The following is a 15,975-nucleotide window of genomic DNA, read 5'->3' as shown; positions in this document are numbered from 1 at the left end:
TGTACTGGAATAAAAGAAACAATGAGCATCGCTTCATTCACTGCTCCCTGAAGGTAATTTGTGCAAAACAACATTTTTGAAAATAATAAACACGTTAAGAACAGCACACAGAGCAGGATAGGCATCAATCAAATATTCAGTCATATGGGAAATAATCATTGCAAGTTTGGAGATCGAAGGAATGGGTTCTGTACAAATATCAGAGGCGACGCACAAAGTGCCCGAGTGTGTACATTGTGGCCATGGGTAATGACAATGCACGCATCGAGTGAAACGAGTTCCTTACTCCAAGTTTCTTCCAAATGTCCCAAACATGACTGATTCATCTGCTCGCTAGAATTTCTGTACATTAAATTGAACTTAATTATGGCCTAAATTCCAGCATTCCCATGTTCCACAATATGAATTGATAATTCACCTAAATATTAACAGCTTGAGAAACGGGATTATTGTAATGATTTTAACGAGGCTTCTTTGGTCCCCTTCTTAATTCTGTGGAAGTTTTCAACCTTTGAGTGCAGAAAGGATTTAGAAGGATGTTGCCAGGACTTGAGGTTCTGAGCTAAAGGGAAAAGTCCTCAGTACAACGTAGTACTTGACCTGGACCAGCGGATCACGGCTTCAGGGGGAGCCACTGAGCTGGTCCCTGCTGGTTGGACACGCGGTCAGACTGCCGGCCTGCAGGGAGAGCCACTGAGCCGGTCCCTGGTTGTTGGACCTGGCAGACTGCTGACCTACAGGGGGAGCCACTGAGCCGTTCCCTGGTCGTTGGACCTGGCAGACTGCCGGCCTACAGGGGGAGCTACTGAGCCGGTCCCTGGTCGTTGGACCTGGCAGACTGCCGGCCTACAGGGGGAGCCATTGAGCCGGTCCCTGGTCGTTGGACCTGGCAGACTGCCGGCCTACAGGGGGAGCCATTGAGCCGGTCCCTGGTCGTTGGACCTGGCAGACTGCCGGCCTACAGGGGGAGCCGCTGGGCCTGTCCCTGGTCGTTGGACACGTGGTCACAATGCCGGCCTACAGGGGGAGCCACTGAGCCAGTCCCTGGCTGTTGGACACGCGGTCACACTGCTGGCCTACAGGGGGAGCCGTTGGGCCTGTCCCTGGTCGTTGGACCTGGCAGCGCCCAGCGGCTCAGGGGAGTTGTAGACATTGTGGTGGGGACAGGTTACATTTCCCGTCACGCCTCATTTAAAAAAATTATACAAATACTTTTATTCAAAAATATAAAAATAAACATACGGAATATTAACGCAATCAAAGACTGCCTATGTTGACAGTTTACAAACAATCGATTATCAAATTAATATAACGCCAACTTTATCAACAAAACACTCGACCTACCGTGGCGACCAGCGTTCACGGAATGCCTCCAAAGTCCCCGTGGACACCGTGTGTTCCCTCTCTAGGGACACGCGGGCACAGACGTAGGCCCGGAAAAGGTGCAGGCAGTCAACCCCGGTGCGGCCGTCGATTACCCACTGCCTGGACTCATGAATGGCCTTCTTGGCAAGGCACAGGAACAGATGGATAGGGAGTTCAATCCGTCAAATTGAAAAGACTACAATACAATACAATACAATACAAATTTATTATCATTTGAGCCCCAGTGAGACTCAAACGAAATGTTGTTTCCACAGCCATACAAACAAAGACACTGTCTTACAGACATACACATAATTAAATTCACACAAACATCCATCACAGTGGACCCACTGTGATGGAAGGCAAGTCTTTTCTCTCCCCTGTTCTCCGTGTCTCTCCCTAGGCTTGTATTCATTGGAGTTTAAAAGGATGAGGGGATATCTTATAGAAACATATAAAATTATAAAAGGACTGGACAAGCTAGATGCAAGAAAAATGTTTTTAATGTTGGGTGAGTCCAGAATCAGGGGCCACAGTCTTAGAATAAAGGAGGTAATTTTCACCCAGAGAGTTGTGGATTTATGGAATTCCCTGCCACAGAGGGCAGTGGAGCCCAAATCACTGGATGGATTTAAGAGAGAGTTAGATAGAGCTCTAGGGGCTAATGGAGTGATATGGGGAGAAGGCAGGCACGGGTTATTGATAGGGGACGATCAGCCATGATCACAATAAATAGCGGTGCTGGGCCGAATGGCCTCCTCCTGCACCTATTTTCTATGTTTCTAAGCGCCATCTAGTGTCCAATGACCATATTACACCATGGGGTAATATCGCTCCATAGATGCTGCTGCACCCGCTGAGTTTCTCCAGCATTTTTGTGTACCTTACACCATGGGGAGCCTATTTCTGTTGCAGTCTATTTAAACCATATATATACATATATATGACTTGTGAATATGACTGTAATCATATATAATTATGTATATCTATAGTATATAAAAATAATAGAATGAATATAAGATACTGTATAGTATATGAGGGTTTTTTCTTTTCTATTTCTTATTTTCTTTTTTGTATGGCTTTGTAAATATTTGATTAGTGTTTAAATGTAAATAATTTGGTGTACATATAGTGGCTGGTGTACATATAGTGTACATATAGCTGCCAAATTTGTATAAGATAATTACAAGCAGTTGAATAAGGGGTGGGAATTAATCAGCTTTGGCTTCTTCCTGCTCCTTTTCGGACACATATGATTTCATTTATTTATAGATATTGTTTATGACACTTTATAAATATTTTTGTTTTGTTTTTTGTATGCTGTTTCACACTTGCTTTTTATTCTTTTATTCTGTTCGAAATAAATAATAAAATAAAAATATAATTGTGAGTGTGTTTTTTGAATGATTGCTGCAGAGATCCGGCTCCTGAACCAGCCTAATTAATGGGCGAGGGCAGTTCCTGTGGGTTCCCCCGTTTACTGAACCACACTGACTGCCAGTGTGCAGAGTGGGGGGGTCACAGCCATAGTGGGGCTGGGGCAATGCCAGGATGGGGGAAGGCTAAGGCATCTTCAGGTGAAGTTCATTCACAAGAGAGATTGATAGAATCATAGAGGATAAAGGGATGCAGCATGTCAACCAAGATGCCCATTTAAGCTAGTCCCATCTGCCCATGTTTAGTCCATATCTGCCTAAACCCTTCTGAACATTGAAGGAATCAAGGCATGTAGGGATAACGTAGGAAAACAAACTTAAAGTCAAAGCTCACCATGGCTGATAGTTTCAGCTCCTTTGTTCCTAGAGCCTTCCTTGCCTCTGGGTCTGATCAAAGAGGTTATACTGAAGTCTGATAGAGTGAAAGAAAGCGGAGAGGTTAATTAAAGGGTGTGATCAAGTTTCATTATCCATCGTCCCTGCACCTGTTACATAGTGGCTCCTGGTCAGATTCTTCTTATATCAAATCCTCCATAGCCATGCCCTCCACCATTTATGTAATCTCTTCCAGCTAGACAACACTCTGATATCTACTTCCGGCCTAATTGCTTGCAGACAAAATGCTGGAGAAACTCAGCGGGGAAGGCAGCATCCATGGAGCGAAGAAATGGGTGATGTTTCAGGTCGAAACCCTTCTTCAGTCTGATGATCTAATTGCTCTGCCACGGGTGGGTGTGTCTTCAGCGGCCAAGATGTTAATGTCTGAACATTTTTTCCCTATGTTTGCTCTTATTCTCCTTCTGGATGTCTTAAAATCCTGCTTGATAGACAAAGATTTTGGTGACCTGTTCCAAATGGCTTGGTGTCAGTTCTCTTGTGAAGTGTCAAAGAATGTTTCATTGTTCAAGGGGGCATTTAAGTACAAGGAGACAGGAGGAACTGCAGATGCTGGTGTACAACAATTGCAGGTGACCGCTGCTGGCTCAGGGAAGTGTCTCACTTTGCCCAAGTGCCATTTCCAAGGGATTATAAAGTCACAGCTCACATACTACACATAAACAGGATTAAAACCAGGCAACAAATTATTTGCTGCATTTTACACATAAAGTTGCTTGGACACAAATTTGTTTTGCTGAAACAACTAAAGAATCCAGGTAAAAGGGGACCTGATCAAAACAAAATCTTGAGGGGCATTGACAAGGATTGTTTCCTGTTGTGGTGGAATATGCAAGAGATCAAAGTTTACAAATAAGGATCACGCAATTTGAGAAATAGGATGAATTGAGAGAGTGGCTAATATCGGAAAATGTCAGATTCAGACCCAGAGTCATATAGCATGGAAACTCCCTTCTTGACTATTCTGACCAAGTTGAGCCATCTGCACTAGATCCACCTGCCTGCATTTGTGCTATGTTCTGATAATCCTAATATTATTAATTTTGGATCTGGGTCCGGTTGATTATCGATAACTTTAGAGATAATTTTTAAAATGTCCGTCCAGAAATTTTGCATTTTTATACAAGTTACAAAAGTGTGAGTTAAGTTGGCTTTTTGAAATTGACATTTACCACAGAGAGGGGAAATACTTGGGAAGATCCTGTTTAATGTTGTCTTCGAATAGTGTAATCTATGAAATATTTTAAATTGTATTAAGGAATGTCTAGTGTTTAACGAGCAATGATGTATATATTGTAAACTTTTATCCCATGTGTCTTTCATTATGGGTTGTGTCAGTTCATCCTCCCATGCTCGTCTATATGACTCTGATGAAGGAATGTCAGTATCTAAAAGGGTATTATAAATATAAGTTATTAGTTTATTTGTATTGGGATGTCGGTTCAAACATTCATCAAGGATTTCTGGACCCCTAAATCTATAATCTTGCGTATGTAATTTTACATAATCTCTAAGTTGTAAATATCTAAAAAAATTATTAACATGTAATTCGTACTTCTGTTGTAATTCCTGAAAAGAGAGAAAAGTCCCCTTTTGATAAAGGTCTCCCACCATTTTAATTCCGTGAATTTTCCATTGAACAAATCCTCTATCTAAGACAGACGGTTTGAAAGAAGGGTTATTTGCAATAGGGAGAAAGAGAGCTAAATTACCCAATTTTGAAGTAAATTTTAATTGTTTCCAGATACGGATAACACTAAGTATAATCGGATTTCCTCCATATGTTTTTTTATTCAAATTTATTGGAGCTAAAAGAATCGAGCCTTTGTCAAAAGGTAAACAATCCTCTTCTCCATTTTTAGCCAATCTGGCTGCTGATCAGTGTCATCCAGCCAGAAGGTTATATTTTTAATATTAACTGCCCCATAATAAAATAAAGTTTGATAAAGCTAATCTTCCATTAGCTTTATACTTACATAGATGTCTTTTATTTATTCTATGGGTCTTATAATCCCAAATAAAATTAGTACAATTGAATCCATTTTTGGGGAAAAAATGGAAGATATATCGGAATTGATTGGAATAAGTATAATAGTTGTGGGAGAAAGATCATCTTTATAGCATTAATTCTACCAACTAGTGAGATGGGTTTTCCAAAATTGGATGTTTCTGTGTAATTTAGTAACTAAAAAAGGAAAATTTGAATAGAATAAAGAAGTATATTTCCTGGTCACATAGATTCCAAGGTATTTAAACTTTTCATGGGTAATTTTAAAAGCGAATTGTTGAAGTATAGACGGGTTTTGTTCAGTTATTGACATAATTTTGATTTTATTCCAATTAATTCTATATCTGGAGAATGAGCCAAATTGAGTTATGAGATTTAATAAACTCTGAATGCTAATTTCTGGGTTTGTGATGTATAATAATACATCATCTGCGTATGAAGAAATTTTATTAACTGTATGTTGAGTATTGTACCCATGGATGTCTGGCTGAGATCTGATACTCTCGGCGAGTGGTTCTATGACGAGTGCAAATAAAAGTGGGGATAGGGGACATCCTTGTCTACAACCTCGGGATAAGTGAAATTTGGGTGACCACATTTGGTTTGTCAGTATTCTAGCTGTTGGGGTTTTATATAGGAGTTTCACCCATGAGCAAAAGTTTTCACCGAGTTGAAATTTTTCCATCACAGAAAAGATAGGACCATTCCACTTGATCAAATGCTTTTTCAGCATCTAGCGTGATGATTGCTAAGTCTTCATTTTATATTCTATCTGAATATTATATTAAACAAGCGTCTCAAATTGAAGAATGAATATCGTTTAGATATAAAGCCTGATTGGTCAGGGTGTATTAATGTTATCGATAAATAAACTTAATCTGTGGGCTAAAATATTAGCTAATACCTTCTGATCAGTGTTTAAAAGGGCTATGGCTCTATACGAGCCAGGGTCTTCAAGATCCTTATCTCTTTTCAGGATAAGTGTTATTGTTGAATCAGTCAGTTGTGGTAATATCTGTTGTTTAAAGGCATAGCTATATAAAGTTTGTAAGCGTGGGGAGACCAAGTCACTAATTTTTTAATAAAATTAATTGTTCAGGCCATTGGGGCCAGGGGTCTTTCCGTTTTTCAGAGACTTGATGGCCTCTTCAATGTCTATCGTAGTTATTTCTGCGCCCAATAACTTTCTCTCTCGTTTAAACAATAGAGGTTGCATTTCTGCAGAAAGTTTTGCATGTTCTGAAGTTTTGAAAGTTGCCTGTTGTTTTTGATGAGTATAATGTCTGATAAAATTGCAAAAATCTATCGTTGATAGTGTAGTGTAGTGTAAGCAAGTCTCCCTGGTCTGATCTGATTTTGTAAATTGTGCGTTCGACTTCTAGTTTGCGGAGTTGACGAGCTAACAATTTCTGTGGTTTGGCAGGGAGGTTCTACTGCAGTTGTACAGGGTCTTGCTGAGACCACACCTGGAGTATTGTGTACAGTTTTGGTCTCCTAATCTGAGGAAAGACATTCTTGCCATAGAGGGAGTACAGAGAAGGTTCACCAGACTGATTCCTGGGATGTCAGGACTTTCATATGAAGAAAGACTGGATAGACTCGGTTTGTACTCGCTAGAATTTAGAAGATTGAGGGGGGATCTTATAGAAACTTACATAATTCTTAAGGGGTTGGACAGGCTAGATGCAGGAAGATTGTTCCCGATGTTTTTGGGGAAGTCCAGAACAAGGGGTCACAGTTTAAGGATAAGGGGAAAATCTTTTAGGACCGAGATGAGGAAAACTTTTTTCACACAGAGAGTGGTGAATCTCTGGAATTCTCTGGCGCAGAAGGTAGTTGAGGCCAGTTCATTGGCTATATTTAAGAGGGAGTTAGATGTGGCCCTTGTGGCTAAAGGGATCAGGGGGTATGGAGAGAAGGCAGGAACAGGATACTGAGTTGGATGATCAGCCATGATCATATTGAATGGCGGTGCAGGCTCGAAGGGCCGAATGGCCTACTCCTGCACCTATTTTCTATGTTTCTATGTCTCCAAATTCAAAGTTTGTTTGTTTAGTATGCTGGACAAGCCTTAAGATTTGAGCTGAATGTATATGATTTAACCTATATTTGAGAGCAGCAATTTTATTATGTTTAATCATAGCAGGAGCGGTCGCATTTTCTATGTCAAGCTGTTTTATCTGTCCTTCGAGCTCATGTTGTTCAGCTTGGTTCTTCTTGTTTTGGAAAGCTTGAAAGGCAATAATACATCCTCTCACAAACGCTTTAAATGTTTCCCAGAGCAGGAAAACGGTGTTTCTGGAAGGTAATTTGTTTGAAAAAAAGTTTTAATCTGCGAGTTAAGATAGTCATAGCATGCCGTGTCATTTAGAATTTGTGGGTTAAATCTCCAATTTGTCTGTTTCTCCGACATTCCTTGTAGTTTTACCCTAAAGGTTAGGGGAGAGTGATTGGATATAATAATGTTATGATATTTTGAGTTATACATATAAGGAATAAGTTTGGAATCCATTAAGAAATATTCAATTCTTGAATATGTTTTGTGCACGGTGAATAAAATGAATACTCTCACCCTGAGGGGTTTTCAATTCTCCAAACGTCTTTTATATTTGCACTATTTATATATTAATTTAATAATTCACACAACTTGGATTTTGTTTTCTTTTGAGTTGACGATCTGTCCAAATAGGGATCTAATGTACAGTTTAAATCTCCTCCAATTATCAAATTCTATTGTCCAAATTCTGGAATAGTATTAAATATTTTCTTAAAAACTAGCGGGTTGTTAAAGTTTGGTGCATAGATATTCACCAATATCAGTCTTGTTGAATGCAATTCACCCACTAATATCAGATATCTACCTTCAGCATCAACAATAGAGGAGGTATATTTAAATGGTGTACCCTTAGGAATTAAAATGGCTACCCTTCTTGACTTAAAGGAGAATGATGAATGATATAATCTATCAAGCCATTTGCCTTTCAGTCTATTGTGTGCTTCGTTTTAGAGATAGGTTTCCTGAAGGACCATTATGTCAGCATTTATTGATTTTAAGTGTGATAGTACTTTACCTATTTTAATTGGTTCGTTAACGCCCTTGACATTCCAACTACAGAATGTGATTCCTTTACTCCCAACTTTCGTTGTAGTATCTTGCATCTTATAGGTTATATAGTCTGTGGTAAAGTAAATGGTTTAACACATTAGACATAGCATTCTGCTTGAATGGAGGGTGGATGGGCATTTGTTCTGTTTGATCTGTCTCCCGAAAGTATCTCCCAAAAAGATATAAATTCTTAATAATGAAATAAAAATTAAAAATGAAATAAGTCAGTAAAGAGTTAAAAGAGTGCAGGAAAAAAAAAGAAACAACTAAAACTACGACTTCAATCAGTGCATTTAGTGAAAGCTGCCCCATTGTGGCAAAAAATCCAAAAACTTCCGAAGCTTTTAATAAAATTAATACTAGCTCCAGTTTTAAAGAATTTTAATAAAAGAAAGAAAAATAGGAGAAGTAAACAGGACAGGCCCAAAAGAATGTAATCCAACAATAGGCCAATCCCCCCCCCCCCCCCCCCCCAGGAAGTGTTAGTTGAGTATTCGAGGTAAAGTGTACGTCAAGTATTGCTTGAATTTCTTATTGGTAGTAATTAATAATATTTTTTATTAGTGGTAATTAGTAGTAATTAATAGTAATTTAACTTGTTCACCAAACTCAGATCTTTAAGTTGTAACACCTTAAAGTTCAATCAGTTCTCTGCCGGCTATTAAAGCCGTGGGATGATATTCACCCCTCCAACGACTTTTCAATCTCCCGAGAGAATTCAAGTGCTTTTTTGTGATCAGTATAGAAGGGTTCTGTCGCCTTGTAGGTGACTCGGAACGTAGCAGGGTACAGCAGTCCAAATCTGAGCGTTGGGATCTGCCTCAGAATTGCTATTGCCTCATTAAAAAGTGCTCATCTCTTAACAGCCTCAGCCGGATAATCTCTGAAAACAAGGCCGGCCTTAGGAGGTGCTGGACACAATTGGGAACAATTTTTATAGAAATATGAATGAATAATTATAAATGAGTCGTGTCGTGAGTAATATGACAGTCAGTCGGCTTTAAAGAAATCTTAAACCGCGCATGTGCAGATTGTTCTCTCCGTAAAAATAAGAAAATAAAAAAATAAAGTAACAATTCAATTTGCCCAAGGCTTCCAAATCTCCTTCTTTCTGAATTACTGAATGGGTGGGGGGGGGGAGGGTGACGGCAGGTGGAAAGATGATGGGAAAAACGGGAGCACACCGGGACAACATGAATCAGTTGTCATCTTATTGAATGACTACACTAGCTCAAGGGACCAATTGGGGGGGAGATTTACTTTCACAGCGTGTGGGGAGCCTAGCCAGGGGTAAAGTTGTGGGGAGGGCGGGAGCGTTGAGAAGGAGGGGGTCGGGGTTCATGCCAGTAACCCACTCACTCACCACTGCCGCGGCGCTCCGGGCGCAGAGCCACCGCATTGTGGCCGGGGAGGGAAGAAGCTTGCATGGCTATGAGTGGCCGCCATCACCGGACAGCAGAACCAACTGCCATCACAGCGCCTTCTTCCGGCCCGCTAACCTCTGGCAGTGCTCTCCGTCTGAACAGTGAGGGGACCAGCTCAAGAGCAAAGATCATAGAGCGGAGTGGGTCAACGGGCGATGGATAACATCACAGCAGGCGGTGGAGCTTACTCCTGTGTCAGCGCGAGCAAGGAATCAATTGAGGTTACTCACCCTGACATATGGAGTAAGCTCCACCACCCGCTGTCCTGTTATCCATCGGCCGTGTAACTGCTCTTGAGCTGGATGCTGGTATGATCCCCGACCGCCTCCTTCTCAAAGCTCCTGCCCTCCCCGCAACTTTACCCCTGGCCAGACTACTCACACGCTGTGAAAGGAACTCTTCCCCCCAGCAGCGCTGTCCTTTTACAGCCGCATCCCACTTTACAGCCACTTCCCATCAGCTGCTAGCAATGAGGAAAAGACTTGGCTATCCCTCAGGACAGCAACATAGTTCTTGATGTTGCTGTACTGAGGATTAACAAAGTCTATCTTTCTTGGCTAACAACCTAACCTACGGCCTCCAAGATGCAGGTACATTTTCTAGCAATGTTACAACATTTTGAGATTTTGACACAAGTTGTGACGGAAATAGTAATAAACTAGACTGCCTTGAAAATTCAAAAATGTGATATTCTCAAGATCAGAACTTTAATATTATTGTATAAAATGCTGTAAGTCCGTAACAGATAGGTAAATAAATTACAATTTCTAGCAATAGACCAAGTCTTTATGGAGAAGGTCAGTTGCTAGCTGGTACATTGGCATATCATAAACAGTAGCATCATCATACTCCTCAGATTGTAACCAATAAACAACTCTGTACACCTTGTTTCTCCTCAACTTTTCAATTTTGGCATTGGAAACTACAGGTTTTTGCTCTTCAAACCACGCAAGACATGCCTTTCTGCCCACTACTTTCCCATTAAGAATGTCCTGTAGATTCAATTTTTTAAGAAAATTATAATTTTTAAAAATAGCCTAAGTATCCAAATAACAAACTAATCCCATTCACACAAGAATTCACAATATAACATGATTTTTAAATCTCACTGTCATGAATTTATATGCCAGATGGAAGGAATTTGATGTTTAATTCCCATAAATTAATCTAGAAACATCCACTCAATATAATCAAAATCTCTGTAGAACCTGCAATGTGGTGTTACATATAAATTGCAATCAGTGATGGAAATGGGGTTTAGGAATTAGGGATACGCTAAGGTCCGTGAGGCTGAGGTTGGGCAGGAAGGGGGGGGGGGGGACAAAGTAATTAAAAAAACTTATTTAATTGTGATTGTGAAGTCTTTTTAAAATGTAATTGTGAAGTCTTTTCAAAATCACAACTGTTTTTAAATAAATAGTGAAGTATTTTGGATCGATGGGATCATCAATTGTAGCAAGACCAAGCGGTTAGAACAAATAGTTTTATTACCAAAACGCATTCGAATTACACGTGCACTTAGTCGAGAGAAACGGTTTGAAGTTGTTGTCATTGCAAAGAGCACTAGCTAACTGAAAACACCTCCTAACTCGAAACCCGATGAAAAAACCCTGTCACTTGACAGTCCCGAGGGTTCTGCATAACATAGCTTAACCACTGGGTGCCGCTACATACGACTCAATCAGTAATGGGACTGAAGTGGCCATACTCACCATTTCACAAGTGGGAAGAACAGTCTTTGGAAAACAAGATCGCAAGGGATTAGAAGGAAGCTTGAGATGAATAGGAAATAACAAGAAAACAAAATGTTTATTGTAATTCAGAGAACAATTAAACATGTGCATGGCCAAAGGCCTCTGAATATGTGGGAAACAGTTCTTAAGGAATTAACTGAAGGATGACGGTTACTCTTTGGGAGAGAGGCTACTGGAGCTCAAACCACAGGGATAATACATGGCCCACTACACCAGAGAATCCAATAATAGTCATATTCTGGGTAGGCTATACTTTGCAAAGAGAAGGCACTGATGTAAGGAACTGGTACGCAACTGAAACTAGTTTGGAGCAACTTCTGATCAAGACAAAGAGAAAAGGATACAGTATGATGTTGCTGCAAGTATAGTGGTTGAAAAATCAGTGAAATGTTATTAAGCTCAGCACAGTCCAAACAAGGGTGTGATCCATGCCACCAAGTAAAAATCTCAGATGAAAAAGAAACGATTTCCATTTTACCCGAATAGAGTGAGAGGTAAGTAAACCCTCAGCTCCTCCTAAATCAAGAGCCGGTCGCCAACAATAGTGATCAATGGAGACGGTCATGTTAACATTTAGAAACTTAGGTTTTCCCCACAATAAACTCCCTTATTTCTTCTCAATTGCCAATTCATTAATTTGAGTGAGAAAACTGCTCACCAGGAGATAGTAAATTCACCAGGCAAGAGGGGGCTCAGGAATTTCACATTTCCAGTGTCCACTTTAGAGGATTGAACCTTTTCTGACTATTATTACATCCCAGCTCTTGTTAATGTCCCTTTAGAGATAAGACAATTAAATGTTTTGGAATCAATGAAGAAAAATAGGAAATAATTTGGAATTCATCATACTTTACAAAAGTGCAAATGAGGTGGCACCAACCTGGATGAGGGAGAATGGACAGACCATCCAAAGTCACCTATCTGCAGCTCCCCATGAAGGCCGCTCATCAGATTCTCTGGTTTAATGTCCCGATGAATGACCTTCTTTGCATGACGATATAGCAATGCATCTGCCAGCTCCAAAATGTACTGGAATAAAAGAAACAATGAGCATTGCTTAATTCACTGCTCCCTGAAGGTTTGTGCAAAACAACATTTTTGAAAATAATAAACACGTTAAGAACAGCACACAGAGCAGGATAGGCATCAATCAAATATTCAGTCATATGGGAAATAATCATTGCAAGTTTGGAGATCGAAGGAATGGGTTCTGTACAAATATCAGAGGCGACGCACAAAGTGCCCGAGTGTGTACATTGTGGCCATGGGTAATGACAATGCACGCATCGAGTGAAACGAGTTCCTTACTCCAAGTTTCTTCCAAATGTCCCAAACATGACTGATTCATCTGCTCGCTAGAATTTCTGTACATTAAATTGAACTTAATTATGGCCTAAATTCCAGCATTCCCATGTTCCACAATATGAATTGATAATTCACCTAAATATTAACAGCTTGAGAAACGGGATTATTGTAATGATTTTAACGAGGCTTCTTTGGTCCCCTTCTTAATTCTGTGGAAGTTTTCGACCTTTGAGTGCAGAAAGGATTTAGAAGGATGTTGCCAGGACTTGAGGTTCTGAGCTAAAGGGAAAAGTCCTCAGTACAACGTAGTACTTGACCTGGACCAGCGGATCACGGCTTCAGGGGGAGCCACTGAGCTGGTCCCTGCTGGTTGGACCCGTGGTCCGACTGCCGGCCTACAGGGGGGGCACTCAGCCATTCCTTGGTCGTTTGACCTGGCAGACTGACAGCCTACAGGGGGAGCCACTGAGCTGGTCCCTGCTGGTTGGACACGCGGTCAGACTGCCGGCCTGCAGGGAGAGCCACTGAGCCGGTCCCTGGTCGTTGGACCTGGCAGACTGCTGGCCTACAGGGGGGGCCATTGAGCCGGTCTCTGGTCGTTGGACCTGGCAGACTGTCGGCCTACAGGGGGAGCTACTGAGCCAGTCCCTGGTCGTTGGACCTGGCAGACTGCCGGCCTACAGGGGGAGCCATTGAGCCGGTCCCTGGTCGTTGGACCTGGCAGACTTGGGGAGCCACTGAGCCGGTCCCTGGTCGATGGACCTGACAGACTGCCGGCCTACAGGGGGAGCCACTGAGCCGGTCCCTGGTCGTTGGACCTGGCAGACTGCCAGCCTACAGGGGGAGCCACTGAGCCGGTCCCTGGTCGATGGACCTGACAGACTGCCGGCCTACAGGGGGAGCCACTGAGCCGGTCCCTGGTCGTTGGACCTGGCAGACTGCCGGCCTACAGGGGGAGCCACTGAGCCAGCCCCTGGTTGTTGGACACGCCGTCACACTGCCGGCCTACAGGGGGAGCCGTTGGGCCTGTCCCTGGTCGTTGGACCTGGCAGCGCCCAGCGGCTCAGGGGAGTTGTAGACATTGTGGTGGGGACAGGTTACATTTCCCGTCATGCCTCATTTAAAAAAATTATACAAATACTTTTATTCAAAAATATAAAAATAAACATACGAAGTATTAACACAATCAAAGACTGCCTATGTTGACAGTTTACAAACAATCGATCATCAAATTAATATAATGCCAACTTTATCAGCAAAACACTCGACCTCCTGTGGCGACCAGCGTTCACGGAATGCCTCCAAAGTCCCCGTGGACACCGTGTGTTCCCTCTCTAGGGACACGCGGGCACAGACGTAGGCCCGGAAAAGGTGCAGGCAGTCAACCCCGGTGCGGCCGTCGATTACCCACTGCCTGGACTCATGAATGGCCATCTTGGCAAGGCACAGGAACAGACGGATAGGGAGTTCAATCCGTCAGATTTAAAAGACTAGGCTTGTATTCATTGGAGTTTAGAAGGATGAGGGGATATCTTATAGAAACATATAAAATTATAACAGGACTGGAGAAGCTAGATGCAGGAAAAATGTTTTCAATGTTGGGTGAGTCCAGAATCAGGGGCCACAGTCTTAGAATAAAGGAGGTAATTTTCACCCAGAGAGTTGTGGATTTATGGAATTCCCTGCCACAGAGGGCAGTGGAGCCCAAATCACTGCATGGATTTAAGAGAGAGTTAGATAGAGCTCTAGGGGCTAATGGAGTGATATGGGGAGAAGCCAGGCACGGGTTATTGATAGGGGACGATCAGCCATGATCACAATGAATGGCGGTGCTGGGCCGAATGGCCTCCTCCTGCACCTATTTTCTATGTTTCTAAGCGCCATCTAGTGTCCAATGACTATATTACACCATGGGGTAATATCGCTCCATAGATGCTGCTGCACCCGCTGAGTTTCTCCAGCATTTTTGTGTACATTACACCATGGGGAGCCTATTTCTGTTGCAGTCTATTCAAACTATATATATACATATATATGACTTGTGAATATGACTGTAATCATATATAATTATGTATATCTATAGTATATAAAAATAATAGAATGAATATAAGATACTGTATAGTATATGAGGGTTTTTTCTTTTCTGTTTCTTTTTTTCTTTTTTGTATGGCTTTGTAAATATTTGATTAGTGTTTAAATGTAAATAATTTGGTGTACATATAGTGGCTGGTGTCCATATGGTGTACATATAGCTGCTAAATTTGTATAAGATAATTACAAGCAGTTGAATAAGGGGTGGGAATTAATCAGGTTTGGCTTTTTCCTGCTCCTTTTCGGACACATATGATTTCATTTATTTATAGATATTATTTATGACACCTTACAAATATTTTTGTTTTGTTTTTTGTATGCTGTTTCACACTTGCTTTTTATTCTTTTATTCTGTTCGAAATAAATAATAAAATAAAAATATAATTGTGATTGTGTTTTTTGAATGATTGCCGCAGAGGTCCGGCTCCTGAACCAGCCTAATTAATGGGCGAGGGCAGTTCCTGTGGGTTCCCCCGTTTACTGAACCACACTGACTGCCAGTGTGCAGAGTGGGGGGGTCACAGCGATAGTGGGACTGGGGCAATGCCAGGCTGGGGGAAGGCTAAGGCATCTTCCACTGACAGGAAAATGCCTAACCCTAACCCGCCCCACCAATCCAAAGCTGCCCACTGCTGGAGCTGAAGCCGCTTTGGGATGGGTTGCGGGCTCCGTACGTGTGGCCCCGCAGCGCATCCACCTCGGCCAGCATGCCCTTCTGGTGGTGAGGAGCAGCACTGCCTTGAACGCCGCCCGGGCCGCCTTCAGCACCCCAGAGTGCCGGCTCCGTCAGTCCGCCCGCACGCTCGCTGCAACACCGTCCGGCCGACAGCCGGACCGATCCCTCGCAGCACTCACCTGTCTACCGACAGCCCGACCGACCCCATGCTGCATTCACCGGCTTACCGACAGCCCGACCGACCCCTTCGCAACACTCACCAGCCTACCAACTGCCCGACTGAATCTTCGCAGCACTGACCGGCCTACCGACAGTCCGACCGACCCCTCCCAGGATTCACTGGCCTACCGACAGTCCGACCGACCCCTCGCAGCACTCACCGGCCTACCGACCAGACCGACAGACTGTCTAAGT

General features: G+C 42.3%; 1 long non-coding RNA gene across 1 annotated transcript in view; it reads right to left on the bottom strand.

Moving 5' to 3' along the window:
* Positions 1-11,265: 11,265 nt before the first annotated feature.
* LOC129703601 (uncharacterized) overlaps positions 11,266-15,975 on the bottom strand; it is a 23,980-nt gene continuing 19,270 nt past the window's right edge. Inside the window, exons 2-3 of the long non-coding RNA XR_008724591.1 lie at positions 12,370-12,518; positions 11,266-11,507 (exon numbers count right to left, since the gene is read on the bottom strand). This is a non-coding gene — a long non-coding RNA (uncharacterized LOC129703601). The remainder of the gene's footprint in view (positions 11,508-12,369; positions 12,519-15,975) is intronic.

This window comes from Leucoraja erinacea, chromosome 14 (genome assembly GCF_028641065.1).
Source record: "Leucoraja erinacea ecotype New England chromosome 14, Leri_hhj_1, whole genome shotgun sequence".
Lineage (NCBI taxonomy): Eukaryota > Metazoa > Chordata > Chondrichthyes > Rajiformes > Rajidae > Leucoraja > Leucoraja erinaceus.
Note: the sequence above shows the minus strand (reverse complement) of the source record. Positions and strands in the feature narration are given on the sequence as shown.